The sequence below is a fragment of the Leptonychotes weddellii genome, unplaced genomic scaffold (genome assembly GCF_054177405.1).
Source record: "Leptonychotes weddellii isolate Sample4059 unplaced genomic scaffold, ASM5417740v2 HiC_scaffold_3351, whole genome shotgun sequence".
Taxonomy (NCBI): Eukaryota; Metazoa; Chordata; class Mammalia; order Carnivora; family Phocidae; genus Leptonychotes; species Leptonychotes weddellii.
Window position 1 is genome coordinate 1 of NW_027934271.1, and position 12,641 is coordinate 12,641.

General features: G+C 33.5%; 1 long non-coding RNA gene across 1 annotated transcript; it reads left to right on the plus strand.

The window, feature by feature from the left end:
* The first annotated feature begins 3,092 nt into the window (after positions 1-3,092).
* On the plus strand, positions 3,093-7,866 carry LOC145719188 (uncharacterized). The gene is made up of 3 exons (XR_014142227.1): positions 3,093-3,345; positions 5,336-5,415; positions 7,771-7,866. It is a non-coding gene; the product is annotated as an uncharacterized LOC145719188 (long non-coding RNA).
* Positions 7,867-12,641: the final 4,775 nt, after the last annotated feature.

Here is a 12,641-nt window from a genome sequence, read left to right on the forward strand (position 1 = left end):
CCACCACTCCAGCAACCCTCAGTTTGTTTCCTGAGATTAAGAATTCCTCATATCAGTGAGGTCATATGATACATGTCTTTCTCTGATTGACTTATTTCGCTTAGCATAATACCCTCTAGTTCCATCCACATCGTTGTAAATGGCAAGCTTTCGTGTGTTTTTGATGGTTGCATAATATGATCTCACTGACTGTTCAGGCCTTCAATCACTCACAGTTAATGCCTAGTGGGTCCCAAGTAATAATATTTGACATGCTAAAGATACAATCATGAACAAAACAAAATACAGTTTTGGCCCTCGTGGAGCTTACATTCTGAAGGACTTACTTCATATAACTACGAAATGCTACTCTCATCATCATGGAATATTACTGTATTAGTTTTGAAGGATTGCCATAACAAAGAACCAGAAACTAGGTGCCTTAAAACAACAGAGGTTTATTAATTCCAAGCTCTGGATTATAGACGTTTGAAATCAAGTTGTTGGTTGTGCTATGCTCTTTCCTAAGTCTCTAGGGGAGAATCCTCACTTGCCTTTTCAGCTTGTAGCCCTAGCTGTTCCTGGGATTGTGGCCAGTCTTTGTCTCTGTCTTCACATGGCCATCTTTCTTCTTTGTCAGGGTCCAAATTTTCCTGTAATAAAGACACCGGGGGAATTGGATTACAGACCCATCTTACTCCAGTATGATGTCATCTTAATTTAACTAATTATGTCTGCAATGACTCATTCCCAAATAAGGTCACATTATGAGGTACTGGGGTTAGGATTTCAACATATCTTTTTAAGGGACATAGTTCAACATATAGCAATGACTTTAGAAAAATAAGGGTACATTTACAATAATGTATGTTTGGAAAAGTGTAATTCTCATAGGTATAAGCCCCATTTTAGGTTTAGTAGTGTGGTCAGAATAGAGTGAGAGAAACTTGGCAGTAGAACACAAAGAGATTTTCTTTTTTTCCCTTGATCTTTGGAGTCAGAGCACCAAACATAGAGTTAGAGGGATACACCAATTTAAAAGCACAAAAATGATGCCAGGTGCAAAGTTCTTAAGGCATGGGGGGAATTGCAATGGAGCTATGTCCGTTAACTTAACATCCACATGTAGATTTTCCAAAGAAAAACACCCACCAATAAATACATAGAGAGACTAACATGTATCCACTGAACCTGTCTGCTGAGGCCAGAAAGTCCAGGCAGGTATTGCCTTGTTTGACAGGAGTATAGTCATAAAAACTCATGCATGGACTCTGTGACCAATATTGCAGACTCAGAGGGAGGTAGGAAGGGACAGCACCAAATAGAAATTGGAGAAGAATCTTCCTTTTGTAGTGATCTACTACAAGTTCCAAAGCGAATATCTGCAAAGGTTTGACATCCTACAGAGCCCAAGGCATTATTAGCACTTGAAAAAAGTGAAATAGTGTTTCTGAAAGAACTGTGTGGGTAGCCTGGGTCAGAATTATTTTTTGTGTGGTTAAAATGGTAAGACCTATCTTAGTAAAGAAGAATTTTAAGAGTGAAACAAGGAAATTAGCTTTTAACAAGATCCTGCATGATTCTTATACTAAATTCAAGTAACCAGAGCACCAGAAGGAAAAGAAAAGAAAAAAAAAAGTAACAAATTAAAGTCAATATTAAGGCAAATTAACAATAGTTACACAAAACATCTTTGTAGTAATCAGAATTGTTACAGTCTGTAGAAAAATCTGGAGAGGTTTTCAATTCATATATTTTTTCAGTTCATATTTGAAGATATTAGAATAATCTAAAGATGATAGCACATCAATGTGCTAGTTATTTATGACTATCGAAGAAAAACTCCTAAAAATATAAGAAAATGAATCCACCAGTAAATTACCTGAATAATTCATGACTACCAAAACTAGTCCAGAATTGAAAAAATAATTGCATTATAGAAAAACTATTAAAACAATTCACCAAACCAATGTCAAAAAAAAATCCCCAAAAGTTACCATCAATTTGATAGAATCAAGATAGACTTTTGAAAGCAATCAATATCTGTCCACTCCTGATAGGATTTTTAGTAAGCTATAAATGTTTATTGCAATTCCAGGGATGACAATATAATTATTGCTAAAGCACAAGAGGCCTTCTAAGAATGCATACCACAGTTGATATTTTTTCCTCAATAAGTGCTAGTCAACATAATAAAAATTAAATGTAAATAAAAATATTGGAGATTTTTAGATGACATGATTGTCTGTCTAGAAAACCTAAGCAATAAACCTGGAAAAAAAAGTATTACTGCATATGAAGGAATTCAACATGGTAGCTATTTACAATACTAAAACCAAAAGTTAAAGGTTAGAACAAAACACTTTAAAAATAGCAACCAAAATTATAAAATACCCAGAAATAGATGTCACAAAGAATACGTAGGGTCTATGCAAATCAAACAATAAAATGTTGTTGACCAATAGAAAGCTAATATTATTAAACAATGAAAACGTGTCAATAGGAGAAGATACCACCTAGTAATTGTAATTCCATTTTATTTTTTTTATTAAACACAATTATAATTCCACTATTACACTGGGATAAATGTGACTAAAACTGTGGGGTTCTGGGGAAGGTCCAGAAAGAGTGCACTAAGTTGACTTATTTGGATGGAGGTAAATTCAAATAAAGTTAGTTGGAGGAGAGAGTTCAGAAGAACAAAAGGAAGGAAGGAAGGAAGGAAGAAGGAAGGAAGGGAGAAAGGAAGGAAGGAAGGAAGGAGAGAAGGAAAAAAGGGAAAGCACATTTAAATCTGGAAAAAGAAATATGAAGAGAATATTTAAAATAAATTAAAATCATGAAAAAATTAGTAGGGATAAACACTAAACTCTACTAAGTCCCTGAGTATTAGAGAACTCTATGGTGCTAAGAAGGTCCTCTAAGAATATACTAACATTAACTGGCTTTGATTCTCGGAAAAGTTGTTATTAAAAAAATAAAAGAAAGCTCTGCTCAATATTATGAGTAGTTAACTTAAAAGTCATTTTTCTGTACCTGAGAAAAGACATGGATCCAAAAGTATTTTGCTTTGTATGTTAGCTTTAGCTTTAAAAATATCCTTTGTATAAACTTATGCTTTAATATCTTATGTTCCCTGGTGATCATATGGTCTCAGAGATCACTAGATTAATTGTTTTATTTCACATAATATTATAATGAGGAGGGAATCTGGAAGTCATTTAATGAGAGAATTTATCTCATGCAAAATTGTCTTTACCTCAGGAAAAAAACAGTCACTGCATTTCAAGCTGTTATCCAGTCTTTGGTACATTTATATATATTGGAGAACTCTTCATTTCACAATGATGGCCATTTCAAAATTGGGTAATCTCATTCCTAATTCTCCTATTTCTCTATGATTAATCTTATACAATAGAGCATCATATTATGAGTCATCTCATTTTAATAATGATGGCCACTTCAATATTTAAAGCCAGCTATTTTGTTACTGCTAACTGTTCATATTTAGGCTAAACATTTCCAGTTCCTTAAACTTGTCTTCATATGAGATGCTTTCCAGATTCCTCATTATTTTGCATAAGGCTTTAAATGACCTAATTTTAGTTAAACCTCTGTTGTTTAGTTGAACCCAGTACTGAACTTCAGATATTATTGGAAGAATGGACTAATAGTCTTACAAATTTGATAACTCTAGAGCAAATCTTCATGGCCTTTTGCTGAATTACTTGCATAATAGCCATATGTCCTTTCAAAATTGCTTTTGTATCCATAGCAGATTTGAAATAATTTAGCTTGATATCAATATTAGAGTTACTTTATTTAAAATGAACTGCCTTTTCAGCCAAAAAACAAGTAAAACAGACTCAATGATGGATTTCTAAGATACTACTGGAGTTTTGTGTCTCTATGTGTGTGCATGCACTTTTGTAACATGTATGTTTATGTATGTGTAGGGATGCATACGTAAGTGTTTTGCTAGAGGATATTGCAATTTTTTAACTGAAGTATAATTGACATACATTATATTAGTTTCAGGTGTAAGCATAATGATTTGACATTGGTATACATTGTGAAATGATCACAATAAATCTACTTTCCATTTATCACCATACAGACTTACAAAGAATTTCTTTTCTTGTAATGAAAACTTCTAAGATTTATTTTCTTATCAACTTTCAAATTTGCAATACAGTATTATTGACTATAGTCACCTTGCTGTACGTTACATCCTATGACTTATTTTAAAACTAGAATTCCACTTATATTTGTAATCTAAAAAACAAAACAAATGAACAAACAAAATGGAACAAAACTCAGAGATATGGAAAACAAAATGGTGATTGCCAGAGGGGATAGGGTTTGGGAGGTGCAAAATAGGTGAAGGGGATTAAGAGTTACAAAATAAAGTTTCTAGTTTATAAAGATCACATTGTAAAAATTTTGTGATATTAGGAAAAATGAAATTAAGTCTATTGTTTGTGTAAACATTAAAGTGCTTTCTTAGCTGTTTTGGAAACATAAAATAAGTGTATTTCAGACCATTTAATTAAGAAAATTTCAAATAAAAAATAACATTTCAAATGATTATTAACAAATCATCATGAATCTAATATTTCTTTTCACCCAGTATTTTGAAAATATTAATTATGTCATCATATGAGAGAAGTTTGCTGGAATTTAGGGAGAAAGCAAATGTACTTATTAGCATGCTACTATTTTTTAGACTGTTGGTATTATTGTATTGTAGATTAAATATATAATATTCAGTTCCTTAATTGTTTTGTCTGGTTTATAACCTAGCTATGTTGACTTTAACATTCTACATGTTGTTACTACTCCTTTGTTGATCCATGTATATTTTAATATAAACTTAAATAAATAAATAAAGAGGTAAAATGTCCCATAATGTGGGTCCCAAATAGGCTCAAAATGGACGGAAAGGCTTTTTAAAAATAGATTTTCAGGCTGGTGCCTTAAGATTCTGTTGCAGCACATCAGGTGGTGGTGTTCGAACTGGATTCTTCAAACACCCAATTGATTCTAATGACAGAGAAAAAACTTGTGAAAACACTGATTCAAAATTATTCCAAAGACACATATTATTGCTGTTTTGAATTATTTATACCATTCATTACATCTGGTAATACAGATAATTGAATTAAATATATGATATTTGAACTTATTCTATGTTTAGAATTAGAAAGTAACTGCTTCTCTCCAAAAAATTCAGTATTTTTACTCAGTTTTCATTTTCTGTAGTGGGGATTCACTCAAAGTATATAATGCATTAAATAAAATTATTTTTAAATGTATTCATCTTTAGATTAATTATATTTTTATCTTCTGCTTGCAGGGTACAAGTTGAATTCTATATGAATGAAAACACATTTAAAGAGAGACTAAAGTTATTTTTTATCAAAAACCAGAGATCAAGTGAGTAATTCATTTTATTCTCCTGTGTATATGTTTGTACATATTTGCCTAAAAAAATTCAGCCATGCAATCCTTTTGCAAAATATCTTTTATGTAGAATAAATATGATAATCTTTTCTGCCAGGCAGTAAAAGTTTAGAAAGCTATGGATGTTACATTTGGTGGTGTTAGGATTTTTGAATACCTGTAATTCCCCAAATCCCACATCAATAAGCAGACTTGTGAGCGGACCATCTGGATTAGTCGAGACATTTAGGAAAATAATTTAAATGTGGGTTCCCTTATTTTAACTGTGAGGGATACTGAGAAGGCTCTGACCAAACCGGAATAATTATCTGATTTATTGAGGAAGAGTTTAATGCTTCCCAATCATGCCTGATAACAAGCGTTTTCTGAAATGTACAGATAACTAGCACCCTTCTCTGGAGATTTTGAATCAGGAAGTGTAGGCCTCAGCTCAGAGTTTCACACTCCACTGATGCTTCTCATCAGATAAATTTGGGAAACATTTCAACTTCAAGAAGACATGAAATTGGCATAGTCACTGACCTAAGACCATTCAAGGCTGATGTGTCAGTGATACTTGTAGCCTCCCTGTAATGCCACATATTTTTTAAAAGCCATATATAATGAGTCAATATATAATTTTTCATGTGATTATTGCTTAAAATGTCAGCAAACAATGGAGAGGTCTGTATTATGGATTGGTGTAGACTTTTTGTTCTTTTTGACCCTGGAATCTTCTTGGGGTGGTCTAGATTAAGTTGTGTCTCTATAGGGTCCAAAGAGAAAAGCCCAAGTTGTGGGAGTTTATCCAAATACCGAGTGTAGGGACTGTTTCAGTATGTAAGGCACACTGGTTAGAGATTCTTTTTTTTTTTTTTAGATTTTATTTACTTGACAGAGAGAGACACAGCGAGAGAGGGAACACAAGCAGGGGGCGGGGAGAGGGAGAAACAGGCTTCCCGCCGAGCAGGGAGCCCGATGCAGGGAGGCCGGTGCGGGGCTCGCTCCCAGGACCCTGGGATCATGACCTGAGCCGAAGGCAGACGCTTAACGACTTAACCAGGTATCCCTGGTTAGAGATTCTTAATGGCAAGTTAGCTCCAGAGTTAAGGCTAATCATAGCTAATGCCTTTCCAACCTGGTTGTTTAGAATTTCCAAGGAAGTCCCACCAAGAAGTATTACCTAAAGTGGCCACATCATCATCTGAATAGGTTTCCTTGATTTTAATACTAACAATGCTATCTTTCCAGGCCACAAAAGATAGATGCATTATTTGAATACTTCACCAGCAGCCAACTTTGATTAAATAGTCATTTGAGGAGACCAGTTCTATAAAACCTGGGCAATTTCATGAACAGTTTAAAAGACTTTATGAAGAAGCTAACCCATAAAATGTACCTAGCATTTTAATAGGGAAACCTAGGAAAAATTACACAATTAATAAGCATTAACCTTTTATTGTTAAGAAATGTTACTTCAAGTACACTCATATATAGCAGAGTAAAAAAAATGACATTTCATTTCCAGATTTTATTAAATAATAATTATAAGAAGACCTTTCTGAAAATTTTATTCATAATGCATCAATCAGATACCACCTGATAATTACAGGAAAGGTAATGCTTCTATTAATCAGATTTTAGGCATATTTTGCTTAATGTTAATTGCTCTTCTTCATCATCAGGTATTATAGGCTGCATAACTATGACCTACACAGTTTTATAGATACATACATAGCAGTCTTAATACCCCCAAATATCAAAGATTTCATTGGTATTCAACCTAAAGTCAAAAGTAGGTTTCAACTGGTCGAACTAAAAAGTGTGTGTGTATGCATGTATTTTCTAGCAAATATAATTACTAATTGAGAGTACATATATAATTATATACATGATTATAATTTCTCTATAATCAAATCCACAAGGTGTTCTGAAAGTAAAAGATTTATAAACTATCTGATGAACTTGTAAGTGTCTAGGTTTTCTAGCTAGCTAAAACTTATTCCAAAATTCATGGATACAAAAATTGCTTACACTTCTAAGAATATTTGAACCAATCTTGATTGGAAATATTTTTGTGGCTTCTGAATGCTCAAACCTAAATTTATCCTTGGGTATAATATTCATTGCCATTTTCAGTGCATACAATCTGTCAATGTCAGTTTTTATTTAAATATTTAGGTAATTAAAATTCAGCTACCTAAAATTTAAGAGTTTAGACAATTATAGTATTATAGTTTCTAAATACAATTTAAGTTCTATACTTAAAGTTGTTATTTTTGACAATTTTTTTTGGTCCTTCATGAACTAAGTTCAAATAAAAATTAAATTTTTGTTGTTTGTTTAAAGGTCTAAGAATTCGTCTATTCAATTTTTCTCTCAAATTATTAAGCTGCTTATTATACATAATCCGAGTGCTACTAGAAAACCCTTCACAAGGAAATGAATGGTAAGGTGTCTTTGTCCAAACTTCAACAATATTCTTTTTATTACTTTGAAATGGATTATAATTTAATTTATTTTTATTTTTATTTCAAGATTTTATTTAAATTAAAGTTAGTTAAGACATAGTGTAGTATTAGTTTCAGAGGAATAATTTAGTGATTCATCACGTGATACAACACCCAGGGCTCATTACAAGTGCCCTCCTTAATGCCCATCACCCATTTACCCCAACCCCCAACCCACCTCCCCTCCAGCAACTCTTTTTTGTTCCCTATAGTTAAGAGTCTCTTACGGTTTGCCTAAAAATATTTATTTATTTATTTATTTAGAAAGCAAGGGGAAGGGCATAGGGAGACAGAGAGAGAATCTCAAGCAGACTCCACACTGAGCACAGAGCCCATCCTGGGGCTTGACCTCACGGTCCTGAGATCATGACCTGGGCCAAAACCAAGACTCAGATGCTTAAAGGACTGAACTACCCAGGTGCCCCTCTTTCTCTGTTTTTATCTTATTTTTCCTTCCTTTCACTGTGTTCATCTGTTTTGTTTCTTAAATTCCATATATGAGTCTTTCTCTGACTGACTTATTTTACTTAGCATAATACACTCTAGCTCCATCCACGTCATTGCAAATGGCAAGATTTCATTATTTTTGATAACTGTGTAATATTCCATTGTGGAATATATATCTATATCTATATCTATATCTATCTCACTTTTAATTTATCCGTTTATCAGTCAATGGACATTTGGGCTGTTTCCATATTTTGGCTATTGCAGATAGTGCTGCTATAAACATTGGGGTGCATGGGCCCTTTTAAATAATTATTTTTTATCCTTTGGATAAATACCTAGTAGTGCAATTGCTATTCTCATTGTAGTTTTAATTTGCATTTCCCTGATGCTGAGTGATGTTGAACATTTTTTTATGTGTCTGTTAGTCATTTTTATGTCTTCTTTAAAGAAATATCTGTTCATGTCTTCTTCCCATTTCTTAACTGGATTTTTTGTTTTTTTGGGTGTTGTGTTTGATGAGTCCTTTATAGATTTTGGATACTAGCCCTTTATCTGATAAGTTATTTGTGAATATCTTCCCCCATTCTGTAAGTTGCCTTTTAGTTTTGTTGATTGTTTCCTTTGCTGTGCAGAAGCTTTTTATCTTAATGAAATCCCAATAGTTCATTTTTGCTTTAGTTTCCCTTCCCTCTGGAGATGTGTCTAACAAGAAGTTGCTGTGGCCGAGGTCAAAGAACTTGCTGCCTGTGTTCTCACTAGGATTTTGATGGTTTCTTGTCTCACATTTAGGTCTTCCATTCATTTTCAATTTATTTTTGTGTATGGTTTAAGAAAGTGGTCAGTTTCATTCCTCTGCATGTGGCTGACCAATTTTCCCAACACCATTTGTTGAAGAGGCTGTCTTTTTTCCATTGGATATTCTTTCCTCCTTTGTCAAAGATGAGTTGACCATATAGTTTGGGTTCATTTCTAGGTTCTCTATTCTGTTCCATTGATCTATGTGTCTGTTTTTGTGCCAGTACCATAATGTCTTGATGACTACACCTTGTAATATAGCTTGAAGTCCAGAATTGCGATACCTCCAGCTTTGCTTCTCTTTTTCAACATTACTTTGGCTGTTTTAGGTCTTTTCTGGTTCCATACAAATTTTAGAATTGTTTGTTCTAGCTCTGTGAAAAATGCTGGTGTTATTTTGATAGGGATTGCTGAATGTGTAGATTCCTTTGGGTAGCATAGACATTTTAACAATGTTTGTTCTTCCAGTCCATGAGCATGGAATGTTTTTCCATTTCTTTGTGTCTTCCTTAATTTATTTCATAAGTGTTCTATAGTTTTAGGGTACAGATCTTTTACCTTTTTGGTTAGGTTTATTCCTAGGTATCTTATGGTCTTTGGTACAATTATAAATGAGATTGATTCCTTGATTTCTCTTTCTGCTGCTTCATTATTGGTGTATAGAAATGTAACAGACTTCTGTGTTGATTTTACATCCTACAACTTTGCCGAATTCCTGTATTAGTTCTAGAGATTTTTTGTTGGGAGTCTTTTGGGTTTTCTACTTAAAGTATCATGTCGTCTGCGATGAGTGAAAGTTTGACTTCTTCCTTGTCATTTTGGATGTCTTTTATTACTTTTTGTTGTCTGATTGCTGAGTCTAGGACTTCTAGTACTATGTTGAGCAACAGTGGTGAGAGTGGACATCCCTGTTGTGTTCCTGACCTTAGGGGAAAAGTTCTTCATTTTCCCCCATTGAGGATGATGTTAGCTGTAATTCTTTCATATATGGCCTTTATGATCTTGAGGTATGTTCCTTCTATCCTTACTTTCTTGAGGATTTTTATCAAGAAATGATGTCATATTTTATCAAATGCTTTTTCTGCATCTATTGAGAGGATCATATGGTTCTTATCCTTTCTTTTATTAATGTGATGTATCACCTTGATTGATTTGCAGATATTGAACCACCCTTGCAGCCCAGGAATAAATTCCACCTGGTCATGTTGAATAATCCTTTTAATATATTATTGGATTCAATTAGCTAGTATCTTGTTGAGAATTTTTGCATCCATGTTCATCAAGGATATTGATCTGTAATTATCCTTTTTAGTGGGTTCATTGTCTGGTTGGAATCAAGGTAATGCTGGCCTTATAAAATGAGTTTAGAAGTTTTCCTACCATTTCTATTTTTTGGAACAGTTTTGGAACAGAAGAATAAGTATTAAGTCTTCTTTAAATATTTGGTAGAATTCCCCTGGGAAGCCATCTGATCCTGGACTCTTGTTTGTTGGGAGATTTTTGATTACTGATTCAATTTCTTTGCTGGTTATGGGTCTGTTCAGATTTTCTCTTTCTTTCTGATTCAGTTTTGGTAGTTTATATGTTTCTAGGAATTTATCTATTTCTTCCAGATTGCCTGATTTGTTGGTATATAACTGTTCCTAATATTCTCTTATAGTTGTTTGTATTTCTGAGGTGTTGATTGTGATCTCTCCTCTTTCATTCATAATTTTATTTATTTGGGTCCTTTCTCTTTTCTTTTTGTTAAGTCTGCCTTGGTGTTTATCAGTTTTGTTAATTCTTTTAAAGAACCAGCTCCTAGTTTTGTTGATCTGTTCTATTTTTTTAATTTCTATATCATTAATCTTTATTATTTCTCTTCTTCTGCTGGATTTAGACTTTATTTGCTATTGTTTTCCCAGCTCCTTTAGATGTAAGTTTAGGTTGTGTATTTGAGACTTTTCTTGCTTCTTGAGGAAGGCCTGTATTGTTATATATTTACCTCTTAGGACTGACTTTGCTGCATCCCAAAGGTTTTGAACTGTAATGTTTTCATTTTCATAGGCTTCCATGTATTTTTAAAAAATTTTCTTTAATTTCCTGGTTGATGCATTCATTCTTTAGTAGGTATCTGTGGTCTTTCCAAATTTTTTCTTATGATTGACTTCAAGTTTCATAACAGTGTGGTCTGAAAATATGCATGGTATGATTTCAATCTTTTTGTAGTGGTTAAGGCCTGATTTGTGACTTAGTATGTGATCTATTCTGGAAAATGTTCCATGTGTACTTGAAAAGAATGTGTATTCTTTAGGATGAAATGCTCTGAATATATCTGTTAAGTCCATCTGGTCCAGTGTGTCACTGTTTTCTTGTTGCTCTTCTGCTTAGATGATCTGTCCATTGCTATGAGTGAGGTGTTAAAGTCCCCTACTATTATTGTATAATTATCAATGAGTCTCTTTAAGTTTGATATTAATTGACTATTTATTTGGCTACTCTCAAGTAAGGGGCATAAATATTTACAGTTGTTGATCTTGTTTGATAGACCCCATTATTATGATATATACCCTCTTCATCTCTTATTACAGTCTTTGGTTTAAAATCTAGTTTTTCTGACATAAGTATGGCTACTAGAGCTTTCTTTTGATGTCCATTGGCATGATAAATGGTTCTCCATCCCTTCACTTTCAATCTGGAAGTATCTTTGTGTCTAAAATGAGTCTCTTTTAAGCAGCATATTGATGGGTCTTTTTTTTTTTATCCATTCTGATACTGTATGCCTTTTGATTAGAGTTTTTAGTTCATTTACATTCAGAGTAATTATTGAGAGATATGAATTTAATGCCATTGTATTGCCTGTAATGTCATTGTTCCTGTAGATTGTCTCTGTTCCTTTCTATTCTTCATTGTTTTTGGGCTCTCTTTTCCACTCAAAGGGTCCCCTTTAATATATCTTACAGAGCTAGTTTAGTGTTCACAAACTCCTTTAGTTTTTTGCTTGTCTTGGAAACTCTTTTTTTTTTTTTTTTTAATTTTATTATATTATGTTAGTCACCATACAATACATCATTGGTTTTTGATGTGGTGATCCACGATCCATTGTTTTCGTATAACACCCAGTGCTCCATACAGTATGTGCCCTTAATACCCATCACTGGGCTAACCAATCCCCTTCCCCCCTCCCCTCTAAAACACTGTTTGTTTCTCAGAGTCCATAGTCTCTCATGGTTCATCTCTCCCTCCAATTCCCCTCCCCATTTTTCCCTTCCTTCTCCTAATGTCCTCCATGTTATTCCTTATGTCCCACAAATAAGTGAAACCATATGATAATTGACTTTCTCTGCTTGACGTATTTCACTTAGCATAATCTCCTCCAGTCCCATCCATGTGGATGTAAAAGTTGGGTATTCATCCTTTCTGATGGTTGAGTAATATTCCATTGTATATATGGACCACATCTTCTTTATCCATTCATCTGTTGAA